The sequence below is a fragment of the Rhinopithecus bieti genome, unplaced genomic scaffold (genome assembly GCF_001698545.2).
Source record: "Rhinopithecus bieti isolate Rb0 unplaced genomic scaffold, ASM169854v2 scaffold_2432, whole genome shotgun sequence".
In the NCBI taxonomy this organism is placed as follows: Eukaryota; Metazoa; Chordata; class Mammalia; order Primates; family Cercopithecidae; genus Rhinopithecus; species Rhinopithecus bieti.
The window spans coordinates 4,096,276-4,113,642 of NW_016804136.1; the positions used below are offsets into that span (position 1 = coordinate 4,096,276).

At 42.5% G+C, this 17,367-nt stretch overlaps 1 protein-coding gene across 1 annotated transcript in view; it reads right to left on the reverse strand.

Moving 5' to 3' along the window:
• Window positions 1-16,708, reverse strand: part of LRRFIP2 (LRR binding FLII interacting protein 2) — a 135,152-nt gene extending 118,444 nt beyond the window's left edge. Inside the window, exons 1-2 of the mRNA XM_017865726.1 lie at window positions 15,955-16,708; window positions 14,438-14,504 (exon numbers count right to left, since the gene is read on the reverse strand). The gene's annotated coding sequence lies outside the window, so the exon portion shown is untranslated. The remainder of the gene's footprint in view (window positions 1-14,437; window positions 14,505-15,954) is intronic.
• Between the last annotated feature and the right edge of the window lie 659 nt (window positions 16,709-17,367).

A 17,367-nucleotide genomic window follows, 5' to 3' on the forward strand; every position in this document is an offset into this window, starting at 1 on the left:
GGAGATTGAGACCATCCTGGCTAACACGGTGAAACCCCGTCTCTACTAAAAAAATACAAAAAAAAAACTAGCCGGGCGAGGTGGCAGGCACCTGTAATCCCAGCTACTCGGGAGGCTGAGGCAGGAGAATGGCGTAAACCCAGGAGGCGGAGCTGGCAGTGAGCTGAGATCCAGCCACTGCACTCCAGCCTGGGCAACAGAGCGAGACTCCGTCTCTAAAAAAAAAAAAAAAAAAAATTCAGAGAATAGGGTCAGGCACAGTATCTCAAGCCTGTAATCCCAACACTTTGGGAGGCCGAGGCAGGCAGATCACCTGAGGTCAGGAGTTCGAGATTAGCCTGACCAACATGGTGAAACCCCATCTCTACTAAAAATACAAAATTAACTGGGCGTGGTGGCACACGCCTGTAATCCTAGCTACTCAGGAGGCTGAGGCAGGAGAATCACTTTAACGCAGGAGGCAGAGGTTGCAGTGAGCCAAGATCATGACATTGCACTAAAGCCTGGGCAACAAGAGCAAAACTCTGCCTCAAAAAAAAAAAAAAAAAATTCAGAGAATACAAGATCTTGCAAATTAAAACATGATAGCAGAAATTAAAAACATAATAGAAATCAGCAATTCCACTCTTAGGTACATACTCAAGAGAATTGAAAACTTATGTCCACACAAAAACTTGTAACTGAATATTCACAGTAGCATTATTCCTAACAGCCAAAAGTGAAAACAATCCCAATGTCCATCAGCTGATGAATAGATAAGCAAATGTGGCATTACAGGCATTACGGGGATGACTCATGCCTGTAATCCCAGCACTTTGGGAGGCCAAAGCAGGGGGATCATTTGAGGTCAAGAGTTGGAGACCAGCCTGGTCAACATGGTGAAACCCCACCTGAAAAAAAAAAAAAGATTAGCCAGCCGTGGTGGGACGCATCTGCAATCCCAGCTACTCAGGAGGCTGAGGCATGAGAATCGCTTGAACCCAAGAGGCAGAGGTTACAGTGAGCCAAGATCGCATCACTACACTCCCTCCAGCCTGGGCAACAGAGCAAGACTGTCTCAAGAAATAAAAAAACAAAAAACAAAAGGAATAAAGTATTGACTCGTGCTACATACAACAAGGGTAAATCCTGAAAACATGAGAAGTGATAAAAGCCAGACACAAAAACTACATATTGAATAACTTCATTTATGTAAAATGTCCAGAACAGGTAAATCCATAAGGACAGAAAGTATAATAGACTAGTGCTTTCCACAGTCTCGGGTAAAGAGGAAATGGAGAGGACTGCTATGGTATGAAGTTTCTTTGTGGGGGTAATGAAAACCTTCTGGAATTAGTGCTGATGGCTGCACAACTTTGTGACTACACTAAAAAACCACTGAAAAGGTCACTACTTTAAAGGGGTAAATTTTATGATACATGAATAGTACCTCAATAAAAAAATTAGTTTTAGAAAACTCGGGAAATAAAGTTCAGGAAGTCTGACAGAAAACAGGAAAAAAAGAAAAAGAGAGAGAGAGGTAGAAAATAAGAAAGAAAAATATATAAGGTTAAAGTATCAGTCCAGAGGGACCAACGTTCAACTAACTAGAGAAAGAGAAAACAGGCTGGGTGTGGTGGTTCATGTCTGTAATCCCAACATTTTGGGAGGCCAAGGCGGGCGGATCCCTTGAGCTCAGGAGTTCGAGCCTGGGCAACATGGCAAAACCTCCTCTCATCTCTATCAAAAACTACAAATATTAGCTAGGCGTGGTGGGGACTGAGGTGGGCGCATCACTTGAGGCCAGGAGGTCAAGGTTGTAGTGAGTCATGTTGGCGCCACTGTACTCCAGCCTGGGTGACAAAGCGAGACTCTTGTCTCAAAAAAAAAAAAAAAAAAAGAAAAGAGAGAGAGAGAAAGAGAAAACAAAAATAAATTATTAATAAAATGACTTCCCAGAAGTTAAGAACATGAGTTGCCAGACTAAAAGGGCCCAAAGTGTTCAACACAAGTCCTGAGTTCACACCAAGGTATATCTTAGTGAATTTTAAACAATGAGAACAAAGATGACTTTACAACTTTCCCTGGGGTGGGAAAGTCAGGCCACACATCAAGGATTAAGAATGGCTTCGGCCGGGCGCGGTGGCTCAAGCCTGTAATCCCAGCACTTTGGGAGGCCAACACGGGCGGATCACGAGGTCAGGAGATCGAGACCATCCTGGCTAACACGGTGAAACCCCGTCTCTACTAAAACTACAAAAAACTAGCCGGGCGAGGTGGCGGCGCCTGTAGTCCCAGCTACTCGGGAGGCTGAGGCAGGAGAATGGCGTGAACCCGGGAGGCGGAGCTTGCAGTGAGCTGAGATCCGGCCACAGCACTCCAGCCTGGGTGACAGAGCGAGACTCCGTCTCAAAAAAAAAAAAAAAAAAAAAGAATGGCTTCAAGACTTTCAAAAGTAATTCTGGAAATAAGAAGACGATGGAGTGATGTCTTCAAACTCCTGAAGGAAAATTATAGATGATCTATAAGTAGCCTGTATCAGTCAAATCCCTCTATTTCTCATACTTGATTATTAAAGACATTTTCGGACATGAAAGGCCTCAAAAATTTACCTCTTTTACACTCTTTGTCACTAAGCTACCAGAAGATAGGCTTCACCAAGTGAAAGTGAAAAATCAACAGAGAGGGGAACTTAGCATACAGGAAATAAACACAGAAGAGGGGCAAAAGGGAATCTCCACAAGAATAATAGGTATCTCAGAAAGAAAGCTACAGATTAGAGCAATATGACTCAAGAGACACAATGAAGGACTGTCATTACCAAAATCCCCACAGCCTTTGGGGCACATCCATTTAACATGAGATGTGCCTGGTCCAGGTTTTCATTAGAATTTAGTTTGTCTTGACCCCGTGTTGATGAAGTTCCTGGAGCCTAGATGGGCTGAAGCCTTATTTCACAGCACAGACGTGTTTTGCTTTTCCTTATTCTTGAGAGCTAGAGCATGATGAGCTTAGCTTAGAAGCAAAACCACATAGAGCAATCTACTCTCCCAATAACATTTCTTCTAGATATTTACCATAGTATCCTGTAAACACTTAAGTTTCGCCAGATTCCCTGACTATGGTGAGCCTGTGTTTCTCCAGACTCACTAACAAACTTTCCCAATGACTTGCCAAAAAGGATCAAGGAAGACTCTTTTCAGCTTATCTTCTGGGAGCTTTCATCTAATAGCAGCAGTATGCACCTTTCCTTTCACAGCCTCAGCTGATGCTTGCTATTCAGCTTTCCAAAACAAAATGATATACTTCTTAGGGATACATACCATGGCAGAGATTGGCTTATTGTTCACCAAGGCGTTTTCCCTTTCCTTCTTTGCAGTTAAGTGTAGCCATTTGACTCAGTTCTAACCAGTGGAATGTGGACAAAACTGATGTATACCACATCCTGGCCTGGGGCCACCAAACTTTCCATGCAATCTACCACAGTCCCTCTCTTTGTCCGCACATCTGCCAGCCAGATGTAGGAAACTCAAAGTCTCTGAGGCCCCAGGGGTCGGTAGAATCACTAGTCGAAAGCAGCCTGAGTCCCTCAACGACTCTGTGGAATAGACTACCACTCTGTCACTGCTTTTCAACTCACAGCAAAGATGTGAGTGAGAAACTTTGTGTTAAAAACCACTGATTTGGTAATTATTCACTAAAGTAGTTCAGCCTATCCTGACTAACAGACTCAGAGAGGTAGTAGAGCTTTTCAGTTTTTCAAAATTAAACATTTTGGCCAAAAATACATGTATGGACATGGAGGATATTGCAGGCTTGAGCAGAGAATGGTCCCAAGAGAATGAGTAATGTGTTAAAATAGGCTTGTGATTTCCTGGGAGGGAGGGGGTGCCATTAAAGGATATCTTGAGGAAACTTCTAGGATAACTGTAATATGTAATTTCTTGACCTAGGTAATGAGATCACAGGTGGAACATGTATTACTCTTCCTAAAACTGTATTTTTGTTTTATATTTCTCTATAGTTCACAACTAATTATTTTACACAAAATAAATTAGTTTTATAACTTATAAATTAATTGATGTTATAAGCTAGAATGGATGGATGGATAGACACATAGATAGATACATAAACAGACAAGACAGATAAAGACTCTTGAAAAATCTGTTGGAGCATTTAGGGGGGAAAGCAACAGGTAAACAGAAAATTATGCAAATGTCAAAGTCAAATTTTAACTCCCTGAAAAAACAAAGTTAAACAAGAAAGGAAACAAGTATGATATACTACATGGCTGATCAGTATACAATATTTATTTCAATATAATGAAAACACCAACTATTATTTTAAAATTTCAAAACTGGAATGTTGCAGGAAGGGAAAGTGGGATGAAACAGTGAAGAAACGCAAAACAATAAAACCACCAGTAAGCCCCACCATCTAAAGATACTCCTATTTTAATAACATCATTTTTTAAACAAAAATTGGTTAATATGGCTGGGCACGGCGGCTCACGCCTGTAATCCCAGCACTTTGGAAGGCTGAAGTGGGCAGATCACCTGAGGTCAGGAGTTCGAGATCAGCCTGGTCATGGGGTGAAACCCCATCTCTACCAAAAACACAAAAATTAGCCGGGCATGGAGGCAGGTGCCTGCAATCTCAGCCACATGGGAGGCTAAGGTGGGAAAACTGAAGACAGGAGGTGGAGGTTGCAGTGAGCCAAGATCATGCCACTGCACTCCAGCCTGGACGACAGAACAAGATGCCATCTCAAAAAAAAAAAAAAGTTTCTAAAACATGCTATTTTGTATTCAGTTATGGTAGACAAATTCTAAGGTGGTTCCCCACCCTAATGCCCCTTCCTAGTGTTCACACCTTTGTATAATTACTTCTCCCATAAATGTAGGTGAGTCCTGTGACTTACTTCTAACCAACAGAATATGGCAAAGGTTATATAGGATGTTACTCTCACAACTATGCTACATTATATAAGACTGTCTTGCAGCCGGGCGGGTGCAGTGGCTTACGCCTATAATCCCAGCACTTTGGGAGGCCGAGGCAGGCGGATCACGGAGTCAGGAGACCAAGACCAACCTGGCTAACACGGTGAAACCCCGTCTCTACGAAAAATACAAAAAAAATAGCCAGGTGTGGTGGTAGGCGCCTGTAGTCCCAGCTACTCGGGAGGCTGAGGCAGGAGGATGGCGTGAACCTGGGAGGCGGAGCTTGCAGTGAGCCAAGATTGCATCACTGCACTCCAGCCTGGGTGACAGAGCAAGACTCTGTCTCAAAAAAAAAAAAAAAAAAAAAAGCACGAACCCTATCGTGAACTGTGCCATGTGAGGGATCTAGATTGTGCGTTCTTATGAAAATCTAATGCCTGATGATCGTCTGAGAACAAATGGTTTCATCCCTAAACCATGCCCCACCCACCCCACCCCATCCACAGAAAAACTGCTTTCCACAAAACTGGCCCCTGGTGTCACAAAGGTTGGGGATCACTGCCTTACACCATATAGAAAAGTTAACTCAGGGACCGGGATTGGTGGCTAATGCCTGTAATCCCAGCACTTTGGGAGGCCAAGGCAGGTGGATCACCTGAGGTCAAGAGTTCAAAACCAGCCTGACCAGTGAAACCCTGTCTCTACTAAAAATACAAAAATTAGCTGAGCGTGGCAGCAGGCATCTGTAATCCCAGCTACTTGGAAGTCTGAGGCCAGAGAATCACTTGAACCCAGGAGGTGGAGGTTGCAGTGAGCCAAGATTGCACCATTGCACTCTAGCCTAGGCGACAAGAAAGAAACTCTGTCCCAAAAAAAGAAAAAAGAAAAAACTCAAAATGGATCAAAGACCTAAACAAATGAGGTAAAACCATAAAATTCGTAGGAGAAAATATATGGGAAAAACTTCATGATATTGAATTTGGCTATGATTTCTTGGACATAATATCAAAAGCACAAGCAACAAAAGAAAAGGTAAGTTGGATTTCATCAAAATTAAAAACTCTGGGCAGGGCGCAGTGGCTCACGCCTATAATCCCAACACTTTGGGAGGCCAAGGCAGGCGGATCACGAGGTCAGGAGTTCAAGGCCAGCCTGGCCAACATGGTTAAAACCCGTCTCTACTAAAAACACAAAAATTAGCCAGGCATGGTGGCGTGTGCCTGTAATCCCAGCTATTCAGGAGGTTGAGGCAGGAGAATAGCTTGAACCCGGGAGGTGGAGGTTGCAGTGAGCTGAGATTGGGCCACTGCACTCCAAGCTGTGACAGAGCAAGATTCCATCTTAAAATAAAATAAAAACTGCATACATCAAAGCACACTATCAAAAAGTAAAAAGGCAACCCATGGAATAAAAAAAAAATTTGCAAATTATATTGCTGATAAAGGAATGATATAAAGAACTCCTACAACTAAGCAACAACAAAAACCCAATTAAAAAGATAAAAGACATAAGTAGACATTTCTTCAAACAAGATACACAAATGGTCACATGAAAAGATGCTCAGCCGGGCCTGGTGGCTCAACATATGTAATTCCAGCACTTTGGGAGGCTGAGGCAGGAGTACTGCTTGAGCCCAGCAGTTGGAGACCAGCCTGGACAAAGTTGCTTAAACCCAGGAGTTGGAGACCAGCCTGGGCAATGTGTCTCTACAAAATATAAAAAAAAGAGGTGGGGCACAGTGGCTCATGCCGGTAATCCCAGCACTTTGGGAGGCTGAGGTGGGCGGATCACCTGAGGTCGGGAGTTCAAGACTAGCCTGGTCAACATGAAGAAACCCCGTCTCTACTAAAAATACAAAATTAGCTGGACGTGGTGGCACATGCCTGTAATCCCAGCTACTTGGGAGGCTGAGGCAGAAGAATCGCTTGAACCCAGGAGGCAGAGGTTGCAGTGAGCAGAGATCATGCCATTGAATTCCAGCCTGGGCAACAAGAGCAAAACTCTGTCTCAAAAAAAAAAAAAAGAAAATCAGCTGAACATGGTGGTATATGCCTGTGCTGTGGTCCCAGCTACTGGAGAGGCTGAGGTGGGAGGATCACTTTAGCCCAGGAGGTCGAGGCTGCAGTGAGGCATGATTGTGCCACTACACTCCAGCCTGGGTGCCAAAGCAAAATCTTGTCAAAAAAAAAAAAAAAAAAAAAAAAAAAAAAAAAAAAGAAACAAAAGAAAAGAAAAGCAAAAAAGAAATGATACACAATATCACTCATCACCAGGGAAATACAAATCAAAACCACAGTGAGATAGTACCCTATTAGAGATTTTATTTTAAAAATAATAGACTTTTTTCTGTTAGAAAACAGGGCCAGGCACAATCAGGCCAGGTGCAGTGGCTCACGCCTGTAATCCCAGCACTTTGGGAGGCCGAGGTGGGCAGATCACAAGGTCAGGAGTTCAAGACCAGTCTGGCCAATAGGGTGAAACCCTGACTCTACTGAAAATACAAAAATTAGCCGGGTGTGGTGGCAGGTGCCTGTAGTCCCAGCTACTTGGGAGGCTGAGGCAGAAGAATTGCTTGAACCCAGGAGGCAGAAGTTGCGGTGAGCCAAGATTGCACCATTGCACTCTAGCCTAGGCTACAGAGCAAGACTCCATCTCAAAAAAAAAAGAAAAAAAGAAAACAGGACCAGGCACAATGGCTCACACCTGTAATCCCAGCACTTTGGGAGGCCAAGGCTGGCAGATCACTTGAGCTGAGGAGTTTGACACCCTCCTGGGCCACATGGAGAGACTTCGTCTCTGCAAGAAATACAAAAATTAGCCGGGCATGGCAGTGCACACCTGTGCTCCCAGCTACTCGGGAGACTGAAGTGGAAAGGAATACTTGAGCCTGGGAGGTCAAGGCTACAGTGAGCTGTGGTCGGGCCCCGCATTCCAGTCCTGGTGACAGAGTGAGACCCTGGCTCGACATAAATAAAAATCAATCAATAAGAAAACAGAAAATAACAAGTGTTGGCAAGGATGTGCAGAAATTGGAACCCTTGTGCATTGCTGGTGGTAATGTAAAATGGTGTAGCCACTATGGAAAATAGTATAGTGGTTCCTCAATATATTAAGCATAGAATTACCAAATAAAATTTGATAACTATCAAATTACTAGTAATTCCACTTCTAGGTACATACACAAAAGAATTGAATGTGGCACTCGAACAGATATTTGTTTACTCATATTCATGGTGGCATTATTCCCAAAGAAAGATGGAAACAACCCAACTATCAATAGGTGATTAAACAATACGGTATAAACACACAAAGGAATATTATTCAGTCTTAAAACAAATGAAATTCTGATACATGCTACAACATGGATGAATCTTGAAGACATCATGCTAAGAGAAATGAGCCAGACACAAAAGACAACTATTACATAATTCCATTTATACGAGGTACTTACAGTAGACAAATTCATAGAGTCAAAAAGTAGAACGATGGTTACCAAGGGCTATGAGCATGAGGTGATACTGTTTAATGGGCAGAGCTTGCTTGGGACGACGAAAAAGTTATGGACATAGATAGAGGTGATAGTTACACAATAATGTAAATGTACTTTATACCACCGAATTGTACACTTAAAAATGGCTTAAATGATAAATTTTAAGTTATGTATACAGTCATGTGCGGCATAAGGATGTTCCAGTCAACAATCGACTACACATATTACAGTGGTCCCATAAGATTATAATGGAGCTGTCCTATACAGGTGTGCCCTTTTAAGAGATGGGGCCTCACTATGTTGCCCAGGCTGGAACGCAGTGCCTATTAACAGGTGTGCTTATAGCACACTACAGCCTAGAACTCCTGATCTCAAGTGATCCTCCTACCTCAGCCTGAGTACCTGGAATTACAGCTGCATACCACCATGCCTGGCCTATTTTCTAATCTTTTATATCATATTTTAACTGTATCTTTTCTATGTTTAGATACACAAAAATTTACCATTGTGTTATAATTGTCTACAGTTACAGTATTCGGTACAGTAACACGCTGCACAGGTTTATAGCCTAGGAACCACAGACTATACCATATAGTCTAGGTGCGTAGTAGGCTATACTGTCCAGGTTAGTGTGAGTACACGCTATGATGTTTGCGTGACAAAATTACCTAATGATGCATTTCCCAGAACATATTCCTGTCATTAAGCAACAAACGACTGTATTTTACCATAATAAAAATATTTTTTAAAAAGGTCAACAGAGTAAATTTTATATTATCTATATTTTACCACAATTTTAAAAACAAAACAAACTTTATTTGATTGCAAAGGCTGAATCTGGCAAGACAACAAGAACAATGGCCTCTCATTTCCTTGACTGTTCACCTAGATACAGCATTATCTGTGACAAGGGAAAAAAAATCTAATCTAAAACTGAATTTTTTTCTATATTTAGTCCTATAATCCTTGGGTCACTTAACTGGGATACTTACTTCTTAAAAAAGGCAATGCTATATATTCAGTTTGTTCATGATTTAAGCCATTTAACAGGGAAATAAATATTTTAACATCCTAATCCTCTGCATACAGTACAGTATACTCTAACTTACAAAACAGAAAGCCAAAAGATTGCTCCTAGCTGTTAATATATTTCTACTTAGGAAAGTGGGCATGTAAGGAACAACATGCTCAGAACAGTAACATAAAAATTAAATTTGCTTCCCTAAAGCAGTAAAGTTACCTGTTATATCAAAAGTAGTTAAAACGTGGTAATGAAGGAACACTAAGATATACAGGGTTCAAAATGAAGACAATGGAAAAAGATAATCCATGATTCTTCAACGAAGATGTTTATAGCCCACCTCTAAGAAAGCACCCTGATATGTATTCCAAGGCTTTTCCCAGCTCTTTACCACTTTCTTTCTCTGCGTGTCTTTATTTCTTTTCTTTTTCTTTTTTTTTTTTTTTTTCCCCCGGGGGATAAAACCAAGGGTGAGACAGAGAAGGGAAAATAAGATAATGGGAATAAACTGAAAAGGAAGAAAAGAAAAATACTAGTTTATTCTTTCTCCTCACACTGAATCCTAAATACATTATCATCATCATCATTCTCATCATCATAAATGTGAACAACCGCAAATAACTGACAGCAAAGGAAAACTAAATTTCCTCCAGTCACAATCTAATCTAAAGCAAAAAAGTGGGGGTGAAGGAGTCCATGCCGAATTCTTCAAACAATCTTCGACTTTAATACAAAGCTGCAGTTAAATATGGTGACATGAACCTTGGTCTAAGGGTGGAACACTAAGTTCTTTAACAGCTTTCTAGCCTAAGAAGTGACATCAGTTAAAGAACTTTAAACTCAAGTGTTTCATTCACTAAGTATAAACAAATCAAGGTTTTCATAAGACACCACATAGTACAAACTAAGAGTTTAAAGATAAAACTTCATGATACTATATAGTACCACAGGAAAAACAGAATGAGAATTTGGGAAGAAGCTAATTTATCTATCTGAATTCAAAATAATCCTGTAGAATAGTCCATTATTCCAACAGTCCTTTTGATCCTATCGACAAATATGAAGGTCTCTGAATTGGACTGCTACTTTAACTGGGGCCCTCCGTATGCCAGTAACAATAATGCTTTTTCCCTATTGTAAAACATTTGACCGATTTTTGGCAAACACTCTCATATAATCAGAAGATAACATCAATGCTGGCATAATCCTTATGCTCTTTCTTGTGCACATTTTTCTAAAAACTTTCCTCCTGGCCGGGCGCAGTGGCTCATGCTTGTAATCCCAGCAATTAGGGAGGCCAAGATGGGTGAACAACGTGAGCCCAGGAGTTGGAGACCAGCGTGGGCAACATGCAGACACTCCGTCTCTACAAAAAATACAAAAATTGGCCCTGTGTGGTGGTATATGCATGTAGTCCCAGCTACCTGGGAGGCTGAGGTGGGAGAATCACCTGAGCCCAGCAAGTTGAGGCTGCAGTGAGCTGTGTTCATACCACTGGACTCCAGCGTGGGCATCAGAGTGAGATCCTGTCTCAAAACAAACTAACAAACAAAAACCCTTACTCCTTAGTTTTCCTTAATAAGAGGAAGAAGCAGGGGAGGAGAAGGTAGCAGCAAAAACTTGGATCCTCGGATATACAGTCTAAGTAGATATTCACCCCAAAACCTACCCTTAATCTTCTGAAGGCAAAATGTCCTTTACAACTCCCCCTTCTGTGGTTGCTACTGATCCTAAACCACAGACCTTCCTGACTTGCAGCAGGACCAGGCCAGATTATGGTTATGTGGTAGGTTCTGTCAGGCAAGCTTTGACAAGGCCTCAAAATAGACCCTGGGCACACGCCAGGGAAGCTGTCACTCACGAGTTCCAACTTCATCAAACGATAGCCCTTCAGCATGTAATTTTTTTTTTGTCTCTAGTGTCTCTCTCATTTCAAAAAGGCAAAGAATCTTGAACCTCCTCCTGGCCACAAGTAACCTGTATAACATTAAAATGTAAAACCTAAGCCTCCTTTATTCTGTTTACAAACACTTTGCAGAATAAAGATTGAATCTGTACCTACTTCCTGCCTTGAGAAAGTAATCCATCAATAGCACTATGGTTTGCAAGAGGATTTTTGGATCTCAAACTCCACAGAGGTTTATTTTATCATGTATAGATTAGGATGTGGAACGTAAAGGAAAAGAGAAGGTAGATTGTTTACTTCTTTCCTGACTAATAATATAGTAGCCGACTTATGCAGGGCAAGAAGTTAAACTATACACAATGCTTTTAATTGATACTGGTCATAAAATTCTGAAACAATCAACCTACTATAAGATGTAGTCATTTAACTATTTTCAAATATGAATGCTTCTATATGACAGCACCAGTCTTCAAACCACAATATTTCTACTTTTACCAATAAAAATAAAATTAATCACGTGACACTCAAATGTTTTCAAGTACCTGATAAAATACACTTGCAATATTTTTTAAATGGAGAGATGGATTAAGAATACAAAGTAATTAAGAGCTCCTTTCCCCTTCCAAAAGCCCAAGAAATAAGTGAAATTCCATTATAAATAAAGCCAATATAGGATTGAAATAATTTTAACTTTTCATAACTTCAGTCCCAATCTTACAGTCACACTTTGAAAATACACTCTATATAGACACTTACTAACTACTGCAAAGACTTATATATGAATTGTTCATTATGGCAGTGTTTGTAGCAGGCTAAAAACAACCTAAATATCTGTTAGTAGAAAATGGTAAAATAAATTATGGAAAATGAATAAATTATGGTTCATCTACACTAGCAAGACATGCAGTCTTTAAAAAAAAGTAAGAAACGTGCTAAATACAAAAATATCTTCATAGGTCAAAGATAAGAATGAAAGATACAGTATATTTCTCCTAAACATATGTGATTGTATATGGTTGCTTGGATTGGGGGTTGGGGTAAGGAAAGGCTGGGAGTTCGTGGTGGAAAGCAGACTTTCTTTTCATCATATACCACATTTTAAAATGTTTTATCAATTTTTAAAAGTCCCATAAACATCTACTGAACCTATGAAGTAAGCATTCTCCTTCTATAATGCCATTTCTTCTCCCTCCCTAATTATCTCTACTTTTATCTATTGTGCTCCCTACCACTAGGCTAAAACAAATGCATACATATGTTCCCTTTGAAATGGAATTATCTCTTGACCTCCCCATCAAAATAAATGAATAACGGAACTAATGAAAAAGTATAACGCATGATCAACCCAGTTTTTAGCCCAGGGTTTGACTCCTTTGAAGTCCAGCATAATTTATTATAAGCCAAAAACTTTATGAGGTAAGTTTTGTTCAATTCCTTCCTTCTGAAGTTTTAAAAGTTGAGTTTTATTGGCCGGGCACGGTGGCTCACGCCTGTAATCCCAGCACTTTGGGAGGCCGAGGCGGGCAGATCACGAAGTCAGGAGATCGAAGCTATCCTGGTTAACACGGTGAAACCCCGTCTCTACCAAAAAAAAACAAAATCAGCCGCGCGTGGTGGCGGGCGCCTGTAGTCCCAGTTACTGAAGAGGCTGAGGCAGGAGAATGGCGTGAACCTGGAAGGCAGAGCTTGCAGTGAACTGAGATTGTGCCACTGCACTCCAGCCTGGGCAACAGAGCGAGACTCTGTCTCAAAAAAAAAGAGGAAAAAAAAAAGTTGAGTTTCATTTATCGATTTATTTTTGAGACAGAATCTCACCCTGTCTCCCAGGCTGGAGTGCAGTGGTGCTTTCAGGGCTCACTGCAGAGCTCATGTGGCTTTCCCACCTCAGCCTCACAAGCAGCTGGGACTGCAGGCACACACCACCAACTAATTTTTTTGCAGAGACAGGGTCTCACTATGTTGCCAGGACAGGTCTTGAACTCCTGGGCTCAAGCACTCCTTCTGCCTTGGCCTCCAAAAGTTGTGTTTCAAATGATGATCACAGATTATATTCTTTATTTGCAAACTGGACAAACTAGTATATTTTCCCCATTAAAGGACCATCTCTCAATTTAGATGTTCCAGATGGAAAGCAACTACCTAAAAGGAAAAAGCTATGAAACAGCCTCTATTTTGCAGGTGCAATGGATAATGACCCTAAGATAAAAACAGAAGAATTTTATTTCATTTTGAATGATCCTCGTCAACATTCCCAACACACTGCAAGAATTATTTTTTTCTATATATCATCAACTCTGTTCCTTCTCACACTAGCAACAGGCTAAACAATCCACAAAGAGTTTTGCAAGAAATTGCTCCCTCCCTCTTGCTAAATTCACGTCTAATAAAGATTTGTTTTTGTTTTGAGAGACAGAAATACTTTGCCAAACGCATTCTCCATATCACCTTTTCCTTTCGTTACGGAGATACTTAAATCCTGACCTGGAAAGGTTTCCCTTGCATATTTACCTATCAAGATTGTCAGTTACGGTGATTTCCACAAGGGATTTTCCAAAAGGGAATCTGTGTTCACAGGGAACTGAAACTCTTTAGTCACTATTAGCTGGACAAAAATCAAAAGCAACATTAGGGAACACTCTGAATATAATGGATATCCAAAGTAAAAAAAGATGTCAAAATTTAGTGAAAGAAGTAAAGGAATTTAGTACGCTAGACCAACAGGACAGACTTGTCATTACTTTATAACTAGCTAAAGTTCTTCATAAATGAAAATCAAGGTAAAAATCAGCTGAACTCCAACAGAAGGAAAAGAAAAACAAGGCTAAGGGTATCAAGAACTCTGTGATTTCAACCTTATTTTACTTAACATTTTAAAGTCAAAATGATCAAATTACATTTCAGCAATAAAAAGCTATTTCTAGTTTAAAGTGAATCCATTTCAATCACAACTTCAATACACACTTTCTTCTAGAACAGAACTTAAATAATAACTCATGTAGTTTCATTCTACATTTTAAAGACAGAATCACAAAATGGGTGATGCTTTCCACTCAAAAGACTATTTTGTATAGTGCAAATTCTTTCAGTGAACATTTTCGTACCTTAGTGATGGTAGCTCTCCTTTCCACTGACACTTACTTCTAGACCCCTTCATTTATCTTTCCACATCTGGAAAAAAAAAGTGGGGGGAAGGGTAAAATCAAAACAATCACTTAAAAACCAACAGACTATTCTAAATTCGAGCATTCTGCAAATACTTCAACTTTTATTTCATTACCATTCTTCATGATGATAAATATCCAGCAACGGACCTAACAAAACATAATACAACACTTTCTATTAAATGAGTAAAGAATGCCGTCTCATTAGGCAGACACGAACTTAGCTTTTCTCTATTTCAATTTTCAGATTCATAGCAATGATTCACAAAGTGAGTGATCTACCTTCGAAATGAATCACACTTTCCGAAATTCTTCTTCTACATAAGTATATTATAATACTAGGTCATTATCTCTGTATCTGTTAAACAGAGCATGATCTTGGTTAAACAGGGTTAGTGCTGCAAGATATTCAAACCGCAACAACCTTGGAGTCCCTGCCAACTAACTCTATTTGCAACACTGCATTCTCCAATAATTGCACTTTTTCATATAGATTTATCCCCCAAAAAAAAGTTATCTTGAAAAAATATTATTTTAAACACTGATTAAGAACTTATACATACACACCCTGCTCTCCCTCTCTGTTCCATTACTGCATTCACATTCTCTTCCAACTATGACAACACAAAAAAATTAAGAAATACTCTTATCCTTACATATCATTTTTAGTCAACCAATCCACTCTACAATTTTTTTGTTTATAGTAGAAATGCTGAGTTATTAAATGGAAACTCAAAGAAAACCAGCTACTAAGAGTTAAGGTTTAAGATACAATATTTATCTAGTCATGTCTCAGCAGCCTGTATTTGTATCACCCACGGTGGAAAAAGTAAAGCAAACACTTGAACTTTTTTCTCTCTAAGAAAGAAAAAGAAGTGGGTTTCCTTAGGTCCTCCTGCATCCTGCTGGTTACTCACAGGCAGGGTTGACTGGAGCTCTATAACTTAACAATCTGGGTGTCAATAACGCCTCATATTAGTCAAGTATTAACCCAGCTAGGGCCTGTTAAACCCGCGCTCCAGCTCAGGTCAAGGAAGAAGTAAAATTCCCAAAAAAAATGCTACGCCCTACACCGTCCTGACACCGTTCCCTGGGGGTGCTCATCCCAGGACAGAACTGGAGTGTGGCGTATAGGGAGGAAGAGAAGGCGCCTGGGGCACCCGAAACGGAGGGACAGCTGCCCAATTTAATTTCTCCCACAGTGGGAGTAACACGTACCTTTCCCCTGCGCGGAGGAGGGTGAGCGTTAGAAATCAGACGGGATGTCTGAGAACGCCGCAGGCAGGGGGCGACCCCAGTCCGGGAGCCCGCCGGGGGCCGGCCAGTCCCCAGGGAAGCCCGGCCCCCAGCCGAGGTCAGAGGCGGCGCGGATCCCACGGGACTGCGGAGGCCGGGAGGGAGGTCCCCAACTCCTTGCTCCCTGCTCCCACCGGGCTGGCAGGAGAAGCGGCACTTACCTGCGTTAGTGCGCGCGCTGCGACTGCGTCGCTGTCCGGGAAGGGCCGAAGAGCGGCTCGCCCGCCCGGCGCCCGCTGGGGCTAGGGGCGCAGCTGGACGACTCAGTCCTGGGTCCCCCGGCCAGGCGGGCGGGGATGGACGCGGCGGCTCCCGGCACCGGCAGCCGGCTAGTCGGTCAGGCTGATGTGCCCTCTGCGCCGCGGCTGAGACAGCGGGAACCGGCCCCGGGAGGAGCCGCAGCCTGAGCGGCCGACTGAAGAGGCAAAGGATGGGCGGGGCCACAGGGTCGACGACCCGCTCACCCGGAAGCAGTTGTGGCCCTGCCTGCCCGGGAGTGGCGCTTGCTGCAGGCCTGCCTTGCACCCCGCTGGGCAAAGTACCCGGGGCTGTCAGACAGCGAGCCGAGCCCTGGGCCGGCGGGTGAGGTTCCCCAAGCGGCGATGCTCCTGGCTCCCTGTTCCGCCATTGCGAGCCGTTAGGGCCAAGCAGGAGGGAGGGCGGCGAGGCGCGGCTGCCGGTAGGGCGGGGCCCTGGGCTGCTGGTGGGGCGGAGGCTGGAGGCGGCCTTGGGCGGGTGGCTTCTCTGGGTCGCACGGTTCCTGCCCAGGCTTTCCGAACCAGGACCAGTGCCAGTAATGTGAACTGACACTTGTTCCGGTTCAGGGCTGCCCTTCCCCTGGTTGCCCCTAAACCCTGCGGCCTGGTGGGCTTGGGCAAGTGGGCTGGAGTAACGCTCTGTTAGGAAACGAGTATGCGAGGGAGGGAGGGTGGGTGTGGTCGGAATGCCCAAACTTCATTTCAAAAATGAAGACGCATGACCTTAAAATTATTTCTGGAGGAGAATACTTGCCCGAGAGGTGGAGTGGGGGACGGAGAGCGGGATGGATGGAGGAGTATAAAGTTTGTTAAAAATCTGATAGACACGGACTTGTCATTTATTCCGGAAGTATCTAACGAGGCCCACCAGGTTCAAGCCACTGGGGAAGTACCAGGGTTATGCACTTGGAAAGCTTACCTTAGTGGAATAGACGGACTGAAGCAAACAAACAAAGGTAATAATGACAGGTGTAGTAAGGCTTTGCAGGACACACACAGAGTGATGAAAAAGATTTTGTGGACGAGGCTTCTGGCTGGATAGGATGGCTAGAGAAGACCTCTAGGAGGAAGTGATAGTTGAGGAGCCCTCTAACAAAAAAGGCACGAAATACACCTAACCACAACTTTACATACAGGGACTGCAGATTCCAGAAGCCCCTGAATAAGCCCACTAATTCCATGTTGAGCACCTGTCTCTAAAGCCTTCTAAGGGCTGTTTCTGTGCTGCCCACTTCCCCTGCAATTTCAGAAGGCTTGATCACCCTTACAGTTTATGGGGCCTGCCACTGTGGCACTAATGGGGGAGGTTCGAGAGAC